Here is a 25087-nt window from a genome sequence, read left to right as displayed (position 1 = left end):
CCAAGTCTATCCTGAGTTCCAAAGGAGGGAAATACTGTAGGTGAATTAACTTTCCGAAATAGTTACATTAGGGAGGAAGCCTCTGACAGCATCCCGAATGTGTCGGTGGGAAAGGATTCCAACAAAGCACAAATGTAAATCAAGCCTGGTTCCCCTGCGCCCCAGATTCTCACAACTTCAGAGACGCACCCCTAATCCTCTCAGTGTCTCCTGAGGGCTTATAGAGTCTGCGGTGGCCGGAGGGCAGGAGTCACAGAAGCTCAGCCCCCGGTGCACAGGGGAGCAGAAGAGAGGCTGTGTGCACAATCAGGAGTCAGCAAGATAAGCAGCGAAATCCTTTCAGCAAAAACCCTGGGGGCAGACACGCTAGGGACAGAGGTACAGGAATGCTTCTGGATTCCAATCTGTAAGGAGAGGGAAGCCTTCTAACATCACAGCCGGACAGAAAGCCACGTGAAGGGGCCACGCTGCTTTTTTTTTTTTTTTTTAATTTTTTTTTTCAACGTTTATTTATTTTTGGGACAGAGAGAGACAGAGCATGAACGGGGGAGGGGCAGAGAGAGAGGGAGACACAGAATCGGAAACAGGCTCCAGGCTCTGAGCCATCAGCCCTGAGCCTGACACGGGGGTCGAACTCCCGGACCACGAGATCGTGACCTGGCTGAAGTCGGACGCTTAACCGACTGCGCCACCCAGGCGCCCCGCCACGCTGCTTTTGAGCAGGGCATCACCCCCTCCCACCCAGCCCCCCACCCCGTGCACATGCACGTGCACAAACACACGCCAACCACCGTCACCGGACGCCCCTTCCCTCTTTGTTTTCTTTATCAGCGCGCCCAGCTGCGATGCTCCCAGACAGTGCTGGACGCCAGGCCACCGGCTCCCTTCCCGAGGGCAGCTGCACACAAGACCGTCAACAGTGAGGAAAGTGACACCGGTACGTTAAAGGCAGGAAAGTCCCCCTCTCCCGCCGGTCCTCTGATGATAATCCAGCCTATCTGTCACCTAGAGTGTGCGTTCTTCACAGACACAAGTAGGAGGTATCATGCGTTAAGACATCTTGCTGGGGATGGGAGGGGCTTTCTTTGCCACCTTTGTCTGCTGCCGTTTCTGGCTTTAATCTGTGGCCGAAGGCAGAGCCCAGCCTTTGCACGCAGCGCCGGTTCCCTCCCAGCCAGACGCGTGTCTCCGCCAGCAGGGTCTCCGCCAGCAGCCCACATCTGCGCTCAGGGCCCCGGGCAGGAGGGCCGGCCCCCCCCCAAGCGCTCCCTTCCTGGAGCTCCCTGTGCCTCTTCTCCCCTGATGCCAGAGCCTGCCGCCGAGCTCCAGTTTCTCCCGCTGTAATGGGATATGCTGCCGTTAGGGGCCTTGGTGCTGTGTCTGCTGTTTTGAAAATGAAAATATTTGCTTCTAACTCCAGTTACCATCTGTTCGTAACCTTTACTCCAACCCATATGCCAGCTTGGAACCGCTACTGTAGCCTTTGGGTCTCTTGGACTTTCCCGACAGACTAACCTCCAGCTTCCTCTTGGAATTTTTTGAATTACCAAGCGCTATTATCATGAGCTGTCTGTCACTACAGGCACAGGCCGCTTTTTTTTTTTTTTTTTTTTTAAAGCGCTGCACATTGTGTGTCTCGTCCAAGCCTCCATGGTGAGGACCAAGAAAGAGAAAGTAAGGAGCAGAAATTAAAATATGAACGTTTTGCAAACACACGGAGTGCATTATGCCTGTCAGGATGCCACTGCGTAAATTGAAAAAGAAATTGTTCCATGGTATCGAAGAAAACAAATGGAAAAAACAAAATGGGATTTAAAAAATATTTGTGGATAACGAGAGCATGGCGGAAGGGGAAGAAACCTAATTAAGAAGGGGTAGAACCCACGGGAATTTTAAAACATCTGAGGGTGCGTAATATTTAAACGCTATTTCTAAGAAGAAATGAGATGCTAAAAACCAGTAATTATATTGGTTGGGATGTTAATAAAGCAGTTTAGCTTAAAAGAAGATGTCAAACAAATACTCAGTTCTGGATAGTAGGCATCTTGGCCACCAACTCGAGGAGACGTTTTCTATCTAGCGCTGGCCCAAGATACAAGCCCATGGTTTTCCAGCCAGTTGCCCATACTTGTTATTCATCATTTCTTGGTTAACAAGAAAATTATCAAAATATGACTGGGCTCTGGAAATAAAGCAAGCTGGCATCTCAGTATCCTACGTTACCAGGGAGGGGATATAAATCTAAATCGGATGAGACAGTGATGGGAGACAGCAGGAAGAGAGACTAATCCAGCCAACCCCTCGTGAGCAGCTGAACAGTCAGACATACAATGTCTAGGGGTGATGAAGCATCCCGTCAGATGTGATTCACCCATTCCTGTGCAGAGGGGTCTGTGCTGGAGATTCAGGAATCCGATAACAGTTAACTCTTGAGGAAAGTGGCACCACATTTTTATGCATGTAGAGTTACAATAACGTCTAGAATTTGTAGGCACTACCGTTAATAACAATAATACACCTGCCAGTCCCTGCTAAGAGTTTCACTCAGCACTGGATATTTCATTGAATCCTTAAAACCAGGGAGTAAGACAGGTACTATTTTTATCTCCTATTCTCAGAGGGAGAAACTGAAGTTCTTAAATGGTAACCCTACTGGTAATTGCCAGAGTTGGGATATGAACCACAGCTCAGGGTTTTTTATCCCACAGAGTCTGATTCTCCAATATTCACTAGACCCTGTCCTAGGTATCCTCATAGATACCTCCACTAGAGTTAGAAATGGCCCTTCTTGGCCTTAGTCAATCATGGCAATTCATTGACCAGTGATGGTTCAGGAACTCAGACTCGGACTGGTCAGCATCTAACATTTCCCATTAATAATTATGGATCTGTAAAAAGCATACAACTGAAATCGGCCCAAGCAAATGAATGGGAAGGACTTGGGTTCCAAAGAGTAAGGAGAAGTGACCTTTCTCTCTGTCCCTCTCTCACTCTCTCTTTCTCCTCCCTTTTCCCCCTCTCCCAAAGAGAATAGAAAAGCATATGGCACCAACTGTTACATGAAACCACCAAACTACCAAGTAGAGAATTCACCTTAGGATGAGGTCTTCTTTGTAGATGGCTGTATGGACAGATAGAAGGAGTCCAGGTTGTTGATGCCATAATTAAATGGTAGGGATCAACAAATATTGAGGTTCACCTGCCTCTGGGTTTCATTTTTATATGAGCCAATAAATGTCCTTCCTGTTTAAATAACTTTGAGTCGAGTAATCATTCTCTACAACTGAAAACATCTCAACTAATACCTACCTCATGAGTCTTCCTCAGAGAAGAAAGGGAAGAGTCATCAGAGCCCTCATGGATGATCTCACTCATGTGAAGGAATCCATAATGTGCCCCTTTCATACATGAGAGGGTGAAGACCAACACAGTGAAGTGACTTGCCTGGGTTACATAGCTTACATAGCTAGTCAGTGACAAGGCTGGAATTTGGACCTAGGAGGGTCTGACATCAAAATATGTGCTTTCCAATAAGCACAGCGAAAGTCTTGGCCAATAATGAAAGGTATGCAATCATATTCCAGTCCCGTGGAGAAGTCAAGCAAGGATGCACGAAGGATAAAGCATAACAAGAAATTTGGTTTTCACTGCAGAACGCCAATCTCAGCAAGGAATTTGTGTGCTGGTGTGGGGAGCCTCTTGTATGGCTGGGCTGATATGGGAGGAGAAGGGAGAGGCTGCAATGAATGTAAAGAGGCTAATCCCTGACACATTGAATGCTGGGTGGAAGACCAAAGTATCACTTTTAGACTCTACCAGATGGCATGTGTGGGGCTACTAATATCCCTTCCTGCCCTAGTCAGGACTGTCTCAGCCACCAGTGGAGATCACAGCATCTCAAGTGGAAATACTGAGAAGAGACAGATGCTAAGAAAGAAAGAAAGAAAGAGAAGGAAAGAAAGAGAGGGAGGGAGAGAGGAAGGAAGGAAGGAAGGGAAAAGGGAAGGGGAAGGAATCCATAGGTATTAGGAACATGATTACTATGAGAGTGACAAAATGACTCCCCAGATTATTGGTTTATCTGGAAGTATCCGTTGTCTCTGGTCAATGATGCACTATATGCCAGTTTCTAATATCTGTTTCTAGTGTACTTTTGGGTATGATATATTGTTTTCCTAAAACTAGTAACCATTCTGTCCTAAGTTCTTGCTCAAAAGTTACATTTACATCTGAAAACTCAAAGTGCTATGGTATCTGGCTACCTTTTCCACTCTCTGCCTGTTCCAGAGCTGGCGTATATATCTGTTGACCTTGAATACTACACTGTTTTAGGGAATGCCATTCACATGGCCTCTCTCAAATGGTACTGCGCACAACCTGAATAACCATACCCAGCGTCCTGTCTGGTTCTCTAATTCTTTGTCCACTCTTTGCCTAAGGCTTTTTCTTTTATGCATCTGTGCCTATTTTCACTATTATATATGAGATAGATCAGCTGATGGTTGCCATGGTTGCTCAAGTAGCCAGTGTGAGGCAAAATGTTCTGGCTTTGGTTTCAAACAAGACATAGTCCGGAATGTTGGGTCTGCTGCTTACTAACTAGTTGGCCATGGCCAAGTCAACCAACTGAATCACTGTTTCACCATCTATAAAATGAAGTGAATAGTATCTACCTCATGGTATTAATGGAGTGATGTGTATTAAACAAGATAAAACATGTCAATGTCTATTTTTGTTATAATTTTTCTTATTACTAATATTATCAAGCGTTATCCCTAGTGTGGTGTCTGCAACAGGGAAGATCCTCAATAAATATTAGTTTTCTTCTCAAATTTCTATATTATCCTGTGTCCCTTCTCTCCGCAAGGGATGAACCCATCCAGAAGATGCCTAAATTCTAAGTGAAGAGTACCCTCTCCTGGATATTTTCCAAACTGGGTGGGGAGCATTTTGCAAAATATGCCCCTTAAATGATTCTGGCTCAAGAGAAGAGGGAGAGAAATCCTTTGGTGAAACATCTGAAAAGTACTGCATTCTCTACCTGCCCTTGAAATTCTCATCATTTGTTGGCATACTAAAGGCTTTGGAAAACCTCATTCCAAAGAACTCATTTAATTGTTTTATCAGGTATTTCTCAAACCAGTTTGACTATGGATTCTTTTTTTTTATATTGGACACATTAACAGCTCACTTCTGTGCTCCACAGAACACGTATTGGGGAATGTTGGTTTAGGGACAGAAGCTAGGAAAATGGGGTAGTCCCAGGGAGAAGGTTGGCGTGACCAAAAAGATGACACAAACCAGAAGGGATCCTGGGGCAAAGTTCTTCTGCAAAATTCTAGAAGGGTCTAGAGTTGTGACTTGATAGATATATATTATTCCCTGTTAGCAGAAAGGGAGAAGTATGTGGAAGCAGAAGAATGAACGTCCACAAAACGGAAGAGTGAAAGCACTTATCACGAGGTCAAGCATTTACTGAACAGCTACTATGTGAGCATCGTGGTATGCAAATATGAATAACGTCACCCTTGTTAAGGAAATGAAGACAGAGGAAACAGAGAAAAGGTGTAGGAAAAGAAAGAAAATAGGGGCCGCTGGGTGGCTCGGTCAGTTAAGTAAGACTTCAGCTCAGGTCATGATCTCATGGTTGGTGAGACTAAGCTCCACGTTGGGCTTTCCGCTGTCAGCCAAAGCCTGTGTCAGATCCTCTGTCTCCCTCTCTCTCTGTCCCTCCCCCCTCACGTGTGCTCTCCCTCTCTCAAAAGCAAATATTTAAAAAAACAAAAAAGAAAAAGAATTACTTCTTTTTGAAAAAAGAAATGAAATAGATTAGAAAGGGAAAGAAAACATGTTTGAGAAAAACCTTGTCAAGATTTCTGGGTGCCAAAGGTTCCAGTCTTTTCTGCCTCACACAAGCTGCCCAGGTAACCTATCTTTAAGTACGTGGCAATGCCAAGCAAAAGAATTGATTGTATTTTTTTTAAGTGAAGTCTGCAAAAGATTAAAATTTTGTTTATGGGGAAAATGATCTTTCAATATAGGTGTTAGAAAAATTCAGTTATTAAAGTGGGCAGCAAATTAGCTACGGGCAATAATGGGACGCAACACATCCGTTAATATTTACGCAGCATTTCTGCAGCAGATATGAAGGGACAGGCTCTAAAACAGCTTAAGAATAAACCTAAAACTAGAGAGGAGGCAGTTTTTCAAGTGTGCCTTTAGAATATGCATCCCATTCTGTCATTTCATTTGCCAAAAAAAAAAAAAAATGTGAACAAATTGTCTTCAGTGAAGGAAGATGAGAGAGTAGAAAATTAAAGCTTCATTCAGAGGCAAACTCTGCATCTGGGAGGCCAATGTCAGAAACTGAAATATTAATGTTGTGCCTGGAATACTGGAGCTCATTACTGCCTTCTGCTGGTTCTGCCTCCTCCCCACCAATATGCCCTGCCATATTCTCTCCAGCCCACTGGCTTCCCTCAACCCTTAGGAAATGAAGGTCCCAGACGTAGAGTGTCACCTCCTAAATATTCGCCTCCCTTATGCTGACTTTTGCATTGGTTTAGCCCCTCCTTTCTGCATGCACACATTCATTCATTCATTCTCTTACTCATTCTTCACCAAATACTTATTGAGTTCCTACTCCAGACCTGCCATGCCACAAGGACTGTGCAGGTCCTTTCTTGAAATGAAATTGGTTTTTCTCTCCCCAGTAATCACAGATTTCGTAGATTTTTATTTTGCATCTTGAAAACACTTCTGATGTTTGTACTACCTCAGGAAAAACACAGACACACTGATGAACTGTGCTGAACAATTACTATGGCGGATTTCATTTACTCTCACGTCTCATACGCTATCACTTTTTTTTTGACGGAAGTAATGTGTCTCCAACCTGGGTTGTTGGGATTTCACCATAGGACTATTATAACATGGAGGTGCCACTGCCCCTTCTTTCTTTTTCATCCCAGCACAGGAGTTTGTGCACAGAGGTGAGGGTTGAATCCGTAGATTAGGTGACGTGTCCAGAAACAGCATGCTGCACAAGAAATGGCCAACTTTTTCTGTAAAGACCGGACAGTAAATATTTCTTGTCCTCGCAGGCCATGTGGTCACTGGGTGCATCTGGTCACATGCCCCGTAGGTAGGGCCAAGGCAGCCGTGTACGATTCATAAAGAAATGAGCATGACTGAGTCACAGGAAAATGTTATTAATGGACAGCGAACTTTGGATTTCCTATAATTTCCCCATGTCATAAAATACTATTCTTTGATTCTTTTCCCAACCACTTAAAAACGTAAAAACCGCTGTGAGCTCACAGGTTCTCGAAAAACAGGTGGGGGCTGGGTGTGGCCTGCGCAGGCAGTAATTCGTTCACTCCGAATGTAGCAGAACAGAATAATCTCAGGGTAGGACCAGTATGTGAACACTATGTCACTTACCAGCTGGGAGCCATAGTGACTAATATCTTTGGGCCACTATCTTCTTAGCTGAAAGTGGGAATGATTTTGGTCTTGCAACCGTAAGGTAGGGATCAAGTGAGAAGCAGTACCAATAACGGATTTCCTAAAAGATAAGGGAGGCTGGTGGGCTTGGGATCAGCTGAAGGGACATGTCAGTAGGGGGATGGGAAAAGACCAGCAAGGGGCAATCCCTCCTTGTCTGAACTCGAATAGGCACTTGTTCAATGATAGCTGTTGTTGTTGTTGTTGTTGCTGTTACTATGTTCATCATCATTCAGAGAACGAGTCTAGAGAGAGGGAAGTAACAAGTGTCGACCACAGATTCAGAGGGAGAAAGAGGAGCTAAAAAAAGGAAAGTGAGAAGTAGCAGGAAAGAGAGGAAGAAAAAGCCACAAGAGCATAATGATTCCAAAATCCTCCCCCTGCTCTGATGTCCCTCCCAAACTCCAGAAATGGGTTTTCCGCCTCTCTGTCGAATCTAGCCACTGGAGTAGCCCTCTGGCAACTCCAGTGGAGCATGGCCCAAGTTAATTTATCTTCCTCTGATCTTAACTCTGCTTTGCTCCAACACTTTCCATTTCTATTAATAATACCACCAAGCTCCAAACATCTAGGTCAGATTGGATTCCTCTCACTCATTTTCTCCTAAGCCTTGTTGAGTGTACCTTCCACATTTTTCTAAGGTCCATATTCTCCCAGTGCTGCTACTCACCCTCTCTCCTGGCCTCTCGACAGCCCAGGCTGCCCCTGCCAGCCCTACCCATCCAGATCTCAGCATCCCACTCCGACCTCCGATCAACCTGACCCACAGTGTATCTACAGTGGACCCTGACAAGCAGAACTGAAGCACAGGGGTGTGTGCCCATCACTTCAGAACCAAGCCTCCTTAACAAGAGGTGAGTGACCATCCAGGATCTGCCCTGATATCCTGACTTGATGTGATTTCCTACACAGCTAACGATTCCATCTCTGCCTGCCTTCTTTGGCGTCTGCTTTTGCCTCCTCCTGGGATGCCTTCCTCTCCACTGTATTTCCAAATTCTGGGAATTCTTCAAGGTTTTCTTATAAATGCTCCCTTTTCTGGGAAGCCTTCAACTTAATCTTTACTTCCTGTGAATATCCAATAGCATTTATCTGTACTTCTTTCTTGTCAGTCATCATTTGCTATCCCTGTGTTATTTATATACATGTTTATTTTGCTAGACTAGTGATTCTCCCATCCAAGTACTAACCAGGCCCGACCCTGCTTAGCTTCCGAGATCAGAAGAGATCGGGCACATTCAGGGTGGTATGGCCGAAGACTAGACCAGTGATTCTCAAACAGATGATTTTGCCCCCCAGGTGATCTCAGCCAAGAGGCGGTGTCAGGAAATAGTTTTGATTGTCACAGTCGGGGGATGGGGAAATGTACTGCTGGCGTGTAGTGGGTAGAGGCCAGAGAGACTGCTGAACGGCCTACAATGTACAGAACAACCCTCTACAACAAAGAAACGTCAACAGAGTGAGGGTGGGAAACCCTGGACTAGTTCTGAGCTCTTGTAGAAAGGGTTCCATAACCTATGCCTGTGTGTCTTCTGCAGATGCTAACTCAGTCTTGCATATGGTCGTTGCTAAGGAAATATTTGTTGACTTAATGGAACAGGAAGAACTTTGGGAGAAAAGGCACAGCCCTCAGGGATGACACACAGTATGGTCTTACAGTAGCGTGTGGGTATCTGTGCCCAATACGTGTGCTTCTCCGTACAAGAAGAGCTTTCCAGCATCAAAGGTCTTTCTCCTCTCACCCGGTGCAGAGTGCAGGTGACAGCCTCAGAGGGCCTCCTGGATGTCGTGGTCAGTCTGGTGATTCACATTTCGGAAGAGTCTTTCAAAAGATGTAGTCTTCTATAAAACAGGCAAAACGATACTTCGTTTTCTTCTAATATTTCAGCATTCGAGGCGTGTATCTTGATTCTGAGTAAGTTGGATGATTTTCAGCATATCAAGGTCATCACACCCTGAAGAGTTGGCCTCCGTCCTTCAGTCAGGCCTGCAGTTAAGCCATCTCAGAAAAACACAGACTTGGAATATGTCTCCGAGGCTGCCATTAGTTCATGTGTTGTTTAAACAATCCGGAGATTTGATTTGATTTTTTTTTTTTAATGTTTTATTATTTGCCGAGAGAGAGAGAACAAGCAGGGGAGGGGCAGAGAGAGAGGGAGACAGAGAATCTCAAGCAGGCTCACGTAGTCAGTGCAGAGCCCAACACAGGGCTTGATCTCAGGAACCATGAGATCATGACCCGAATGACCTGAGTCAGATGCTTAACTGACTGAGCCACCCAGGCGTCCCTACCCCTGGTATTTAGAGAGAGAGAGAGAGAAAAAAAATCCCTGCTCAGTTTTCTCCTAACTCATACCCACTTAGAGTTTAAGCCTGATTCTTTTCAATCTGCTCTCAGAAATAGAGAACCACTGAAGGTAACACAACACCAATAACAATAGCAGAAACAGCTAAATCCTTCCGATTTATGGAGGACTTTTTACTGGCTTTCCCACTTACTGAATGAACAGTGTAACCTCCCCAGTGGTGGTTGGGCTTGGGCTCCAATCTTCCTCTTTCCTTCTCTTTACTGCTCGTTGGCACTTTCTCCGTGGTGGGGACGGGAAAAACGTTCATCCGTCATTTTTGTAAATCCTGATTTTAAGTAACGGTTCATTTTAAGTTTGTAGCTAATCTAGGGATTATCTACCTTCATACCCATTGACATTAAAAAACTGTAGTTTTGGGGCGCCTGGGTGGCGCAGTCGGTTAAGCGTCCGACTTCAGCCAGGTCACGATCTCGCGGTCCGTGAGTTCGAGCCCCGCGTCAGGCTCTGGGCTGATGGCTCAGAGCCTGGAGCCTGTTTCCGATTGATTCTGTGTCTCCCTCTCTCTCTGCCCCTCCCCCGTTCATGCTCTGTCTCTCTCTGTCCCAAAAATAAATAAATTAAAAAAAAAAAAAACTGTAGTTTTTTGGGTTTAAATCCAATTGTCTTCTGGACAAATCCGAATTTGCTAATTCTCTAGCTCTCAAATCCCACCTCTCTTTTTTATCAAATCATTTCCCAAGTATTTCTTATGTTTCATAGGACACAAATGGTAAAATAATTGTTTCGAGTATAGGATATCATACTGAGAGGTAAAATATATACGAATCCCATAAGGCAGATATTTATAAGCATTTTTAATGCAAGAAGGATTAACTGCATACAAATTTCACACCCATCTCTTCATATATACTACCGAGACTGAAGTATTATTGAGCCTTGCCTATACATCTATAAATAACAAGCAAGGATTTGCTACTAAAACAGCCAATAGTTTATTCAGCATCTTCCATTGCGGGTAACTTCAATCCTGACTCTGAAAACATACTCACTTTTCAGTAAGATCTCTATTCCCAGGTGGCACTTTGCCTGTGACCAAGGGTCATGAGGTGGGATGCTATTGCTGAGCAATGTCACAAAGCGGTGGCCTTTGTATGAAGAGTTAATGACTTGGGGAGGGGGCAGTTTATCCTTCACCCCACCCAGAGCAGAGAGAAATCGCCAGCAACACATTAGTGTGGGTTAGACAGAATCAGACTGAAATTTGAAGCCACAAGTGTCCCTTAGAATGAATTCTCAGATTCATAGAATCTGAGAGATCCAATGAGATTTCATGGAAACCTAAGGAGAACCTGGGAATTTCTGCAAGTTGTGAGATACAGGCCTCAACTGATTTAACTTAAATCTCAAAGAGTAACTAGTATCTGGATTACTCAGTTAACACTTATGGAGTGCCTACTGTGTACCAGGATATTTTAAAGGCACTGGGGTGACAGTGTTGAATAAGGCAGGCTTCCTGCACTTGACCTTTCTTTCTTTCTTTTTCATTTTCTTTTGCTTTTTAAAGTAATCTTTATGCCCAGCATGGGGCTCAAACCCATGACCCTGAGATCATGAGATGCATGCTCTACCGACTGAACCAGCCAGGCGCCCCTTGACCTTACTTTTTGGGCGGGGCACAGAGCAAAAACAGACAAGAGAGACAGGCAATAAACAAACAAAGAAAGGGACGAACAAGACTTTTTTCAGAGAGTAGAAAGGATTATGGGGAAAAAAATGGTTTCAAAGGTATGTGTTATGAGTCCTTCAAGACAGAGGTAGGGAGAAGAGTGAAAGCGAACTTAGATCAGGGAGGGTTTCATAAGGAGGGGCTGTTCGACCGGGACCTGAAGAGCAGGAAGGAGCCAACCATGTATAATTCCTGGGGCGTTCACTCTAAGCAAAGGATGGCAAGCATGAGGCTGTAAGCAGGAAAAGCAAAGATCAGTGGGACCGGCTATAACCGACCAAGGGCAAAGATATTGCATCAATTTCCTAAAGCTTTGCTGTAACAAAGTACCACCGAGTGGATGGCTTAAGAGAACAGATTGTCTCACAGGTCTCTGGGGGGCTAGGAGTCCAAAATGAAGGTATGAGCAAGGTCAGTTCCTTCTGAGGGCTGCGAAGGATAATCTGTTTGATGCCCCTCTCCTAGCTTCTGGTGGTTTGCTGTCTGTCTTGGGCTTTCCTGGTTTGTCCTCTACCCCCACATGGCAAGGTCCCTGTGTCTCTTGACCTAACTCCCCTTGTTACGAGGACACCAGTCTTACTGGATTACGATGTACCTAATGATCTCATTTTCACTCGGTTACCTCTGCAGAGACTCTATTTCCAAATGAGATCACAGTCTGAGGTGGGAGGTTGGGGGGGGGGGGGGTTAGGACTTCAACAGATCTCTTGTGGCGGGGCGGGGGGGTGGTACACAATTCAACCCATAAGAGGACACAGAGAGTTCAGAGATTTTTTTAATGTATTTTATTTTTTAAATATTTTATTTTATTATTTTTGAGAGAGAGAATGTGAGCAGTGGAGTGGGAGGGGGGAGGGGAGGCAGAGAGAGAAGGAGACAGAGGATCTGAAGTGGGCCCTGTGCTCACAGCAGCGAGCCCGATGCAGGGCTCAAACTCATGAACCTTGAGATCGTGACCTGAGCTGAAGTTGGACGCCGAACCGACTGAGCTACCCAGGTGCCCCAGCTTAGATTTTATTTTTAAGCACCATCTTGAAATGTCTGGCATGTGGCAAATAATAAATGTCAGCAAGTATCATTATTATGCAGGGAATTTCTTTAAAAATGCAAAAAGTTAACAGAATAGGGTTTTACAAAGTGAAATCAGATTGTGTGCTGGCTGAAATCCCTGCAATGGCTCCCCCTTCAAACTCTGAGAAATGTCAAGTCAATAAAAGACCCACAAACCCCACAGGATCTGAGTCCACTATGATCTTTGACCTTGTCTCCCACCAGAGACTAACCCCTGCCTGCTCCTCCCACTCTATCCACACTGGTCTCCTTATTTGTCCCCAAGCACCCCAAGCATGGCCCCCACCTCGGAGCCTTTTTGTGTTATTGCTTCTGCCTGGAATGCTTGTCCTCCAGATACTGTCCCTAATGTCATACAGGCTTCACTTCTAATACCGCTCTTAAAATAATGCCTTCATCAATTTCTGTCTCTTACTTCACTGAACTATTCCTCATAGCTTTTATAACTACTTAGACTTATTACACACACACACACACACACACACACACACACATCTGTTCTTGTCTCTGGAACGTCAGCTCTGTGAGGAAAGGGAAATATATGTTCTAGTCAATTTGCCACCAGAGTCACAGCCGCCGGAACAGTGCCTGACACCTAGGAGATGTTCAATATGTTTGTTGAATAAATGAATCAAGGGAGCCCATGAAACCAGGTGTCTCTATTCTCATTCAAGTATGGTCTTCTCTCTCTTTTGGATTGTGTCTGCAATCCATAAATGTCTCACTGTTTCTTTGTTTCACCAATGAACTGTCTCAGTCCCCTATAAGTTTGTCTGTGTACATTGTTGAGCACTCAGTGATGCATATTTAAAGGACAGATATTTATCTCAGGGACATGGAGTTAACAGCTAATGTCTACCTCATTTTGTATTCTTCACTTACTTGCAGCTACATAAATTTGGGTTCTGCAGGGATGGGAAGTGAGATGCCTTTCAAATGAACCCCAGAATGCCTACAGATGACCTCTTCTCTGTCCTGCAGTGGTGGAGGGAGTTCCTAAGCCCCAAGAGAGCAATTAAGTCAAACGATTACGAAGAATCTGAAACACTTCCCGCTGCAAAGTAGAAGTAAATTAGACATAAACCAAATTAGAAACAGAAATGTATATTGCACTGCAAAATGTGACTTCAGATGCACTGAACCACACAAGAAAATCAATCAAATTGCTTTAGAATCCCATCTTCTGGTACTGCCTTGTTTCATAATCCCGAAGAGTCTAACACAAGTTGATCATTATGAAACTGACTTAAAAAGAAAAGACTTTTGACTATTTCCAAAATTTGCATCAGCCTTTAATAGAAGAAGGTCTGCCACTGCTAACGGTATTCAAAAGAATGTGCTGTGAGTCCTTAAATTAACTCCAAAGAGACAGTCCAAAAATGTTTTAGGAAAGGCATCATCACTGAAATAAATGAATGGTTTCCCAATGTGACCACTCAATTAAATGCACAAATTTTGCTGAGATAATTTTAAATTCAGGCATACCTTATAATAAATTTATGCGTATTTAGTTTGTGGTGTATTATGTTTTCCAGTATGCTTCTCAGTTAATTAAAAAGTGGTTCATTACAACTTTTACAAATTATTTATGAGAGAACTATATATTTTCCAGGAAAAAAAAAAGATTGCCTAATTTGAAAATGTATGGTGCTGGCCAAACATGTTAAACTATGCAAACGGTTATAAAAATTTCTTTACTATTCTTTTACTCCATTAATTTCCTTGAGGTTCTTACTTTAAAAAGAAGCCTTCCTTAAAAGGATACCTATTCAAAAGACATTCCTGGGGGCGCCTGGGTGGCGCAGTCGGTTAAGCGTCCGACTTCAGCCAGGTCACGATCTCGCGGTCCGGGAGTTCGAGCCCCGCGTCGGGCTCTGGGCTGATGGCTCCGAGCCTGGAGCCTGTTTCCGATTCTGTGTCTCCCTCTCTCTCTGCCCCTCCCCCGTTCATGCTCTGTCTCTCTCTGTCCCAAAAATAAATAAACGTTGAAAAAAAATTTTTAAAAAAAAAACAAAAAAAAACCACAAAAGACATTCCTGATTAAATACCCTATGTAATAAAACTATTAACAAGAAGGAGGAAAGGGCAGAGAGGAAAGGAAGGAGGAGGAAGAGGAGGAGGAGGAGGAGGGGTGGGGGAGGAGGAGGGGGGAGAGGAAAGGGAGAAAAAAAACCATTTCTGGGTGACATAGATTTCCAAATTCCAGCAAATGCCCCAGTAATTCCAAATAGCATTCACTACAGAAATTTTAGTACATCAGAAGTATTTATCAGGCCCTTAGAATTTCATTCCCAACCCTGATTGACTGTAAATGAAGACGTGCATGCCTTTTGAGCTGTTACTATATTTGTAGTTTGAATTTAGTCACTAATTTACCCAGACTGGCCAATTCTTTCAAGTGAACACTGATCTATTTTTCACGTGGCCTCAATAGGCAACTTCAAATAATTTACCAGCCAATTCAGTCAAAAGAAGCAGACTGGTAATGTACACAAACTCATTCATTGTAATCTGAGAAAAAGTCACAAGGGTATATTAAAACTAATAGCACCCCGGGAGAGTAACGGAGAAGGGCTGGCTTAGAAAGTTCTCTGCACCACAGAATGTGCTCCTTCATTACTTTTCTGAAGCTTGTTTGGTCTTCACTCTATGCGACAAAGATTTCTCATAATGGACTGTAAATGCACTGTGGCATATTTCAAGGAAAAAAATGATAATTATTAATAGTGAGAGAGCTTCATGCCGAGGTCAAAGGCACTCTGGTGGAAGCAAATAACCTAGAGGTTTCTAGTTACGAGAGAACAAATCAGAGGGCTCAGTTCTAGGTAAAACCGAGAACGATTCTCAGTCCGAATCATTTTAGAAACAGAAATTGCTCTAGAAACCTAGAGGTAGTTATAGAATGCTGGTCTCAAAATGCAAGTGCCACGAGGGAAAATGGAAACAGAAAAGCTTAAACATATTCCCTCGGAGCTCCCCAGAGCTTTTCTTTATGCCCAAGGCATTTCTGGTGGAAACAGCTTCACGAGACAAGAGTGTTGTTTTGAAAATTAACCTTGCCTTTTTGGGACATCGAGAAAAATCCTCATGTCTTTCAGTTCTTCCGCGCCTGCCTGGTTTTCGAGCAAAACTTATTTTTGAAATATTTTCTCTCCCGATTGGCTAAATGATTTCATTTGGGTAATCTCAAAGTTGTTTAAATTAATGATTCAAGATTTCAGTAATCTTAAAACATCATGGCCACATTTATTTATTAATCATTTATACCACGTGTGTGTATTGAGCCCCTCCTGGGCACTCGAGATACTGCAGCGAAAAGACCGGCAAGCTTCTTACTCTTATGAAGCTTCCTTTGAAGCTGGGGAGGTGGAGGGGTCACCAAAAATGAATAAATAAATAAACAAAAAGCTACAGCGTATGGTGTTGTTTCCTGAGAATCAAAATAGGGCATTCTGATAGAGAAGGACAAATGGGTATTCTAAGATATTTTTTAATGCTTATTTTTGAGAGACAGAGACAGAGACAGAGCATGAGTGGGGGAGAGGCAGAGAGAGAGAGGGAGACACAGAATCCCAAGCAGGCTCCAGGCTCTGAGCTGCCAGCACAGAGCCCAATGGAGGCCTTGAGCCCATCAACTGTGAGATCATGACCTAAGCCGAAGTCGGACACTTAAACCACTGAACCACCCAAGCGCCCCAACAAAAGGCTATTCTAGATTGACCCATCAGGGAAATCCTCTCTGAAGATACAACAGTAGAACTCAGTATTGAATGATAAGAAGGAACCAGCTATGCAAAAATCAAGTAGGAAAAGCATTTGGGGCAGAGGGAAGAGCCAATGCAAAGGCCCTAAAGCAGAACGAGTGTGGTCTGTTCCAGGAACAGGAAGAAGGCCAGATACGGTAAATGGATTGGAATGGGTTCAGAGTAGGCATGGAAGAATCCCAGTCCAGAAATTCGCAGCCATCACCGTACCCTTGATTAAACTGATGAACATCAAGGCAGTATATTCTGATCTGAGTTCTGTCCCCTTCCAATATAATCTGCACGTCGCTGTTAATTAACCTAAAATATCATGTTAATTAATTGAAACTTCATGTCTAAAAATCATCTTATATACCATCTGCCTACAGAAAAAAAAGGTCAAGTTATTTAGCTTGACATTTACAGACCTCCAAAAAGTTACGCCAACCGGTCTATACAGCTTCAAGCCCCTGTCCTCCTCTAAGAAATACTCTTCCTTAGCCAGACCTTTACTCCAACACTCCCTTTATTTTAACCTCAATTTTTTTCTCCTGCCATCCCCTATTATCCTGCACGACTCTCTCCCCCGTCTCAACAAAGTCCTATCAATTTCTATCAGAAGTCTTTTTGTAACTAGCAAAAGAAAATCCAACACAAAGAGGCTTACACAAAAAGAACTTTCTGGCTCAAGTAAATTAAATGTCCAAAGTAAAACAACTTTAGGCAGAGTTTTATCCAGAGGCCAAAGTTATTTACTTTGAGATCATCTTGCCTCCGTATGGCTCCGCGTGCTGGTTTCATTTTCAAGCTGGCTTCCTCCAGGATGGCAAAGCTGGCTGCAGCAGTTCGAGGCCCTGTACGGGGTTGAATGGCGTTTTCCCCAAATTCATGTACATCCACCCGGAACCTGTGAACGTGGCCTTATTTGGAAATGTGATTTTTGCAGATGTCATCAAGTTAAAATGAGGTCATACTGGGTTTAGAATGGGCCCTAATCCAATGACTGGTGTCTTTATAAGAAGAAAGAAACTATGGGGCGCCTGGGTGGCTCAGTTGGCTGAGCATCCTACTGTTGATTTTGGCTTAGGTCATGATCTCACGGTTCATGAGTTCGAGCCCCTCACGAGGCTCTCGCTGACGGTGCAGAGTCTGCTTGGGATTCTCTCTCTCTCCCTCTCTCTCTGCCCTTCTCTCTCTCTCTTTCAATGAATAAACTTAAAAAAAGGAAGAAGAAAGAAGTTTGGACACAGAGAGAAGCGGGAGAGGCTCTCTGTGAAGATGATGGCCGAGATTCGTGTGATGGGGCCACAAGCCAGGGAATGCCAGGGTCCACCACCAACCACTGGAAACTGGGAACATGCAAGGAAAGATGCTGTCCTAAAGACTTCAGAAGGAGCATTGCCTGTCAACACCTTGATTTTGGATTTCTAGCCTATAGAATTTTGAGAGAATACATTTCTGTTGTTTTAAGGCACCCAGTTTGTGGTCATTTATTATGGCAGCCCTGGGGAACGAACACAGGCCCCTTCTACCCACCCTGTCATGCAGGGGAGTAGACCAAGATATACCTGGTAGTTTCCATGGGAAAGAGAAGCTTCTTTTCAAAAGGCTCAGCAACTTTTCCTCGTATCTTCTGTGCCCATGTCTGAATCAATCACTGCCTCCAGTCCTACTTGGGACTAAGAGATCATCACTCCCACTTAAACCACAAGGCAAATGGTGGATGAGAGATCCTGCCCCACCTCCCATTCCCCCCCCCCCCAAAACTAGTACTTACTTCCTTTGTTATGAAAAAAGGGAAATATATCCTAGGAAAGGAACCAACTCAACAATTGGTAGCAGTTTAGATGATTTTTGGCTGGAAGTTACAGAAAACCTGCCTCTAACTGGCTTAAACATTGAAGAAACGTATTCTGTCACATAATAAGAGATCTAGAGACAGATCAAGCTGTGGGCATAGTACAAATGGGGCTCCCACTCTGGATCTCCCTTATTCTCTCTCCAGCCTTAGCCGTTCTCCACGTGCCAGCTTTGTCTTCATGCCAGGGTCTCTCATGATTTCAGAATGACTGCCAGAAGCAACTAGGGCAACCAACATCCTTTTCCTGGGCAGGGGAGAGAATAAAAATCTTCTTCCCGATTATGAAACAAAAGTCTTTCCTTTTAGACGGATTGGACCCACTAAGCTCATGTGCCTACCCCTAGACCAATAGTAATTGCTACGGAAATGCCATCCACTTGTTGGCTTAAGCCTAATTCCCTGAATAAATCATGGGGGAGGGCAGGGGAGAGTGGGTGGGATTACCATAATGGTTTAGCATGGGACTAATCAAAATTCTCCCTTGGAGCTAAAAATGGAGTTTGTTTACCCTGATACATATGTCCTATGCGGGGGGAGGGTTTCTGAAAAACATGAAAAGAAGGGTGAATGGATGCCTGGTTAGGCAACCAGTGTTGCCCACCACAGCTTCCTTTCAAGCGCAAATTGATCTTACTTCCTCCATGAAGCCTCCCCCCCCCTTACTGTAACCAGAAGCAAACCCTCCCTCTCTAAATTCTTCAGCACTGATTGTGCACACTGACATTTCACACTTACCATATCGTTTTAACAATATTTTAGATACATATTTCTAATCCCCTGAATTCTTTTTTTTTCTTTTTTTTTTTTCAACGTTTATTTATTTTTGGGACAGAGAGAGACAGAGCATGAACGGGGGAGGGGCAGAGAGAGAGGGAGACACAGAATCGGAAACAGGCTCCAGGCTCTGAGCCATCAGCCCAGAGCCTGACGCGGGGCTCGAACTCACGGACCGCGAGATCGTGACCTGGCTGAAGTCGGATGCTTAACCGACTGCGCCACCCAGGAGCCCCTCCCCTGAATTCTTAAAATTAGAGTATGTGTACATTACACTATGCCTCATATATCACCTCGCCCAGAATATTTTATGCTCACAAAAACCCGTCCCTTAATTGAGTGACTTCTAATATCAGCATGGAGAAGCAGGCGACCTTTAAACTTAGCAACAGACATATAGATCCAGCTCACTAATTCAATTTTTCCATCTTCCTAATGAAAATCTCCCCTTGCTCATTATTGCCCAAGAGTCTTTTATGCAGACATATTGGCGATTCTCGGCCTTTGAAGCCATCTGTGCTTAATAAAATGGTTAGATTTTGAACCTCGTTAAATAGTGAGAAGCACTGGTAAGACATGATTTGGCTAATATTTTGAGTAAGAATCTGGATAAGGTACAAAAACTGAAGTGGTAATACAAGTTTCATTATGGAAGCTGAATAAGATGAAGGAAGATCTCTTCAATTGTGCAAAGATGTTTCAGTTACTTTTTCTGTTTTACTAATGTAAATCACAATGGTTTATCCATTCACACTCTAAGTTTTTCAGCGCATTCGCGGTCGAATCCAATAATCATGCATGCGAGTTTTAAGAGTTCCATTGCTCAACGCTATGTCATCAAATCTCTATTATCTTTGAAAACAACTGTTCCACGTTCAGCAGCCAAATTTTTGTAGAATGATGGCTTATCTAAGCTCTCAATGATCTAGCACGGATTTTGATTATTAAATTTATTAAAAGGATTGTGACCACTTTGAAGATATCCTGAGTACACCTGAAATTTTCTCTACGAATGAATTCTAGTATTTCTGATGGTTTATTATTGTTGCTTACCCTTAATGAATAATGTACCGTCCTGGTCCAGATACATAAACAATAGTAATAAGAGTGGTTAACATTGTATTTCAAAATGAATTCAAATTTCAAAGGATGAAAGCAAATAATTAAACCCTTCATTTAAAAATGGAAAGAGTTGAGAGGAGAATGTCTGTGGACAAAACACCTGATTTCCCCTCCAAGGGGGAGATGGGAGCAAGACAATGCCATACACACACTCCCAACAACCTTCCTCTAGGTTAGTGGAGACATCAAAGCCTGACCTGAGTGCTGAAAATGCATTACCCCTAGTTTACCACCTTGAGTAAACTTTGGTCTCATTTTTAAAAAGAACTTGAACCACGGAGAAGGTGAGCACTAATAGTGATTCAAATCTCCGGGAATAGTTAACGTCTGCTGGACATATTGACGTCACTAGACAGAGTAAGGAAGAACAGTGCCAGACAGTTCAACACCCACATGTTAGTTCTAAGCACTTCCACGCCCATTCTTTCCCTCTTACTTTCTAATTAGGTATGTATTTAACTCTTCTGTAGATTTTAAGAAATACTGGTAGGCTGGAGGTGGGGCGGGGCGGGGTGGGGGGAGGGAAGGCAAGTGGAAAGTGGGCATTTCAAAGATAATAGCATGAAAATGGTCTTGATGGGACTTAATGGAACGCGTTTCTAAAGCATAGACATTTATTTGAAGTTTATTTATTTATTTTGATGGGGGTGGCAGAGAGAGGGAGAAAGAATCCCAAGCAGGCTCTGCGCTGACAGCAACAGTTCGTGAACTCACGAACCCGTAAGTAAGATCATGACCTGAGCCGAAATCAAGAGTCAGACGCTTGACAGACTGAGCCACCCAGGTGCCCCTAAAACCATAAAATTTTTTTTTTTTTTAATTCCCAATTTCCCAGGGAGAGAGTGGATTTGGGATTGAGGACAAGGGCATTGGCGGGTTGTTTCGCTCACACACACTGGGAAACAAGCCAATGGTGAACTGAGGGGGCATCAGCCTCCCTCGGTCCAAACGTAGCTCCACTCCTTACTGTGTGACCTTGAGAAGTTACCTAACTTTTCCTAAGCTTCAATTTTCACATCTGTAAAATGACAGTGATAACAGTCCTTACTTACTCTGCAGGGTGGTGGCGAAGATTAAACCATCTAATCTATGTGAAGCGGCTAGCAAAAGGTCTGGAACACATTAACCGTTCCATGAATGTGAGCTACTGCTCCCATTACCCGGGGGAAGCCAGCCTGTTTGAGGGTCGCTCTCAATCCCCTGGCCCAGAGCTGTCAGCCCACCGTGCGATTATCCACAGACAGAAGGGGCTGCTTCCCTCATTTCTTACCTTCTTATTTCCCTCATTTTGCCTCTAGAATCGTTTATGTCACCAGAGATGAAAATAATAATCTATTTACATCACATTAACCTCATTTCCTTTCTTCCCTTGGAAAGGCTCCAGTATTATCAAATTAGTCCGTTTCGAAGATGACATCCGCTAGAACTAATCAAACTGACCAATTTCCGTTCCTCGATACTGTCCTCGATTCTCATCCATGAGGGCACCAGCTGCACTACTTTTAAAGGAGGCTGGGAACACGCACGCCGCAGACAGACTTTCGGCACTTGGTGACCGCAGTTGTAACCGCTTACCGAATGCGAAGATTCTGTGTGCGTGATGGGGTCTGGCGTTCTAATGCCGACACCCATTCACTGCAGAGAATCACAAGTCTGCAGGGAGGAGAGTCATTCCTGCTCAATCTCAGATCTAGTTCTCTCTCATCTCAGTTGTCTGCTGAGCTCCCTAACGCTAAATTCTGACCCGCCAAGTTTCTGAATACAGACAGTGAACGAGAGCCACTTAATAAATCTTAGCCCAAACTAGTACCTGAACATGGTATGTTAATCTAACAGTGAAGTGCCATTTGAAATTTGTCGCTATGTCTAAAATAGACATCTGGTGTGTCCCGTATGTCTAGATGTCCTTTGTGCTTGAGATGTTACTGATGTTGTGATTTCTCTTGCATACAAATGTCCCCTAGAAAGCAGGTGTAAAAGCAAATGCCCTTGCCTCCTCCCCCTGCTCTCAAGCCTGCATTTCAATAATTCTAACGATGTCTGCATGACAAATGAAAACTGCATTATTTACATACTTCTAGCAAATGATAGAAAACAGACATTTGGTATTATTTCAGACTAAAGCGTCAGATGTTTGGCCCAGATCACGACTTCAGATCTCGCTTTTCATCCATCTCGGTGGAATCTGTTCAGAGCATGTATTTATACATGCCACTCAAATGGTAGGAAGCTGATTAAACACATGACCACCAAGTTGTGGGGCCCTTAAAATTTTGTTGTTTTATACTCTGTTGAGAAAAAATGGTAAGCTTTTAAAACCAGTTGCTGATGAGTGCTACTTACGACTATCACTCTTTTTGAAAAACACATTTCCCTGCTTTCTTTCTTGAGTGTGAATATGATACACGCCCATTATAAGAATTCAGACAGTGCAGAAATTTACAAATGTGATAGTAGAGATCACTTGAAACTCCATTCTCTGAAGATAGACACCATTTACATTTTGCTGAATATCCTTAGCGATATCCCTCTATGAATATGTACAGGAAGATGTAATTCTACATAATGTCCTAGAACCTGGCTTTTCCAGTCAGCAATATGTTTGGCCATTTTCCCATGCCCATAAAGATAGCTCTACATTTGTGATTCCCATTATGTCCTCTTTTCCCTTCCAGATAAGAGTATGGTGCATAAGCGGGATGGTGTGGCAACAGGTAAAGGGTGGAGGGAGAGACATGACTCTCCATCATCATAGTTCATGATGACTTAGTAGCCACTTGTCCCTTCGCAATTGATGTTTATTCCCAACGTTGCACAATTATAAATTTACTGAACTCTTTCTCCCCCACAATTTCTTTATTTTTTTTAACCGATGTGTAAACCCTGCTTTATCTTAAGACGGACTCTTGTCTGAAATCTCTCGTAGTTGAGAAAGCAAATTATGACAGTGTTAGTTCTGTTCAATTCTGAATGCGTTGTTGGATGCCTGTGATTTATTTATTTATTTTTTTAAGTGAGTCTCCTATTTCTTGATAACAGGTAAAGTTACCTACATGAAATACAGAAATGAGAAATGTATTCGTATTTATTAGAATACGAAGAACTGTTTTTAACTGGCTTTGCTACTTAGCAAACAGTTCAAAATTCACTTGCTAACAGAAAACTGCTGATCTGGGTTTGTTTTGGCAGTTTTTGTTTTGGCAGTTCTGACAAATTATGCAAGAATATGCAGTTTCACCCCTGTAGAAAGTCTCTTTTTCACAAGTCAGTGGGTTCAAGTTGTGGAGTGCACCTGGTCATTCACCATTGTACTACAACCCTCAAAAGTAAACTCCTGGTGGGGCGCCTGAGTGGCTCAGTCGGTTAAGCGTCCCACTTCGGTTTGGCTCAGGTCATGATCTCATGATTCATGGGTGTGAGGTTTGTAGTTCGAGCCCCACATCAGGCTCTCTGCTGTCAGAGACAGATCCCCTGTCTCCCTCTCTCTCTGCTCCTCTCCCACTTTCAAAAATAAATAAACATTAAAACAATACTTTAGCAGTTTACCAAAGTTATAGGACCAGGAAAAGGTTCAGCAGTTTACCTAAGTTATAGGACCAATCTGACTAGTTAGGTCAAAATTCATTTCCAGAAGGTAAGACAAAAAGCCCAATTCAAAATATAGTAAAACCTTGGTTTGCGAGCGTAATTTGTTCTGGAAGCATGCAGCACTTGTGCATATCAAAGCGAATTTCTTTTTTTTTTTTTTTTAATTTTTTTTTAACGTTTATTCATTTTTGAGAGACAGAAAGAGACAGAACACGAGTGGGGAAGGGGCAGGGAGAGAGGGAGACACAGAATCCGAAGCAGGCTACAGGCTCTGAGCCATCAGCACAGAGCCTGATGCGGGGCTCGAACCCGTGAACTGCGAGATCATGACCTGAGCGGAAGTCGGACGCTCAGCCGACTGAGCCACCCAGGCGCCCCTCAAAGCGAATTTCAAGAACCGTTGGCTCAGGTTGTGATCGTGTGACATTCAACGTCACACACTACTCATATCGCAAGACATCGCTCGTTTATCAAGGTAAAATTTATTAGAAACGTTTGCTCGTCTTGCAGAACACTCCTGGAACACGTTAGTCTCAATCCAAGGTTTTCCTTGTGTTAACATTTCAATTTCTTGTGTTTAGGAAGATTCGTTGTGTTGGACAAGACTCTGCACGCCCCATCACTCATTCGGTTATTCAACCGGTAAAGCTATGAGGCGCATCATTGCCCCACACAGGGCACACAGTGCCCATACACGTTGATGGCTCCAGGCTGGGCAAGTATGGCTCCAGACCTTTGCTGGTGTCTTGACCTACGGTTCAGCCAACTGTTTTACAGCCAAGCTCCTTCCGGATGAGCTCGGAAGCTGAGTAACAGCTCTGCACACACCTGGCTTGACGTGAGGAGCCCGGAGCCTGACCCCTGTGTAAACTCGAGGCTCATGTACACCTCAGAGGGGCCACCTTCACGTTCGAAATGAGGGATCCTGGACCAATCTCACGGTTTTTGCAGATGCTAAGTCATGTGTGTGAAAGCCTCCGGCAGACCGTGGGGCTTTACAAAGCATTATATGGAGGTATTGCTCCCCTTCCCGACTCAAACCAAAAGAAGAAGAACCAAAACCAGTACGTAAATCTATTCTAATCCGGGTCTCAACTATCAGAGAATTAACTGTTACTTTTTTAGTTAAAAGCCAGGCTCTGCTTCCGATTCTGTGTCTCCCTCTCTCTCTGCCCCTTCCCTGCTCATGCTCTGTCTCTCTCTGTCTCAAAAATTAATAAAATCATTAAAAAAAAAAAAAGCCAGGCTCTTCTTTTCTTTTTCTCAACCTATTAACCATACTGAAAAAAAAAAAAAATGTTGAAAAACAAAAGCCAGGCATCTTCCCTTAGACGCTTAACAGCAGTGGCTGGGGCTACCTTTTGGTTCCTGATTCTTATGTCTACCT

General features: G+C 43.6%; 1 long non-coding RNA gene across 1 annotated transcript; it reads left to right on the top strand.

Annotated features, from left to right (window-relative positions):
• The first annotated feature begins 794 nt into the window (after positions 1-794).
• LOC122473971 lies at positions 795-24901 on the top strand. Its single transcript, XR_006294749.1, has 3 exons — positions 795-937; positions 8200-8360; positions 24282-24901. It is a non-coding gene; the product is annotated as an uncharacterized LOC122473971 (long non-coding RNA).
• Positions 24902-25087: the final 186 nt, after the last annotated feature.

The sequence above is a fragment of the Prionailurus bengalensis genome, chromosome B4 (assembly GCF_016509475.1).
Source record: "Prionailurus bengalensis isolate Pbe53 chromosome B4, Fcat_Pben_1.1_paternal_pri, whole genome shotgun sequence".
Taxonomy (NCBI): Eukaryota; Metazoa; Chordata; class Mammalia; order Carnivora; family Felidae; genus Prionailurus; species Prionailurus bengalensis.
This window is presented reverse-complemented; position numbering and strand designations above follow the sequence as displayed.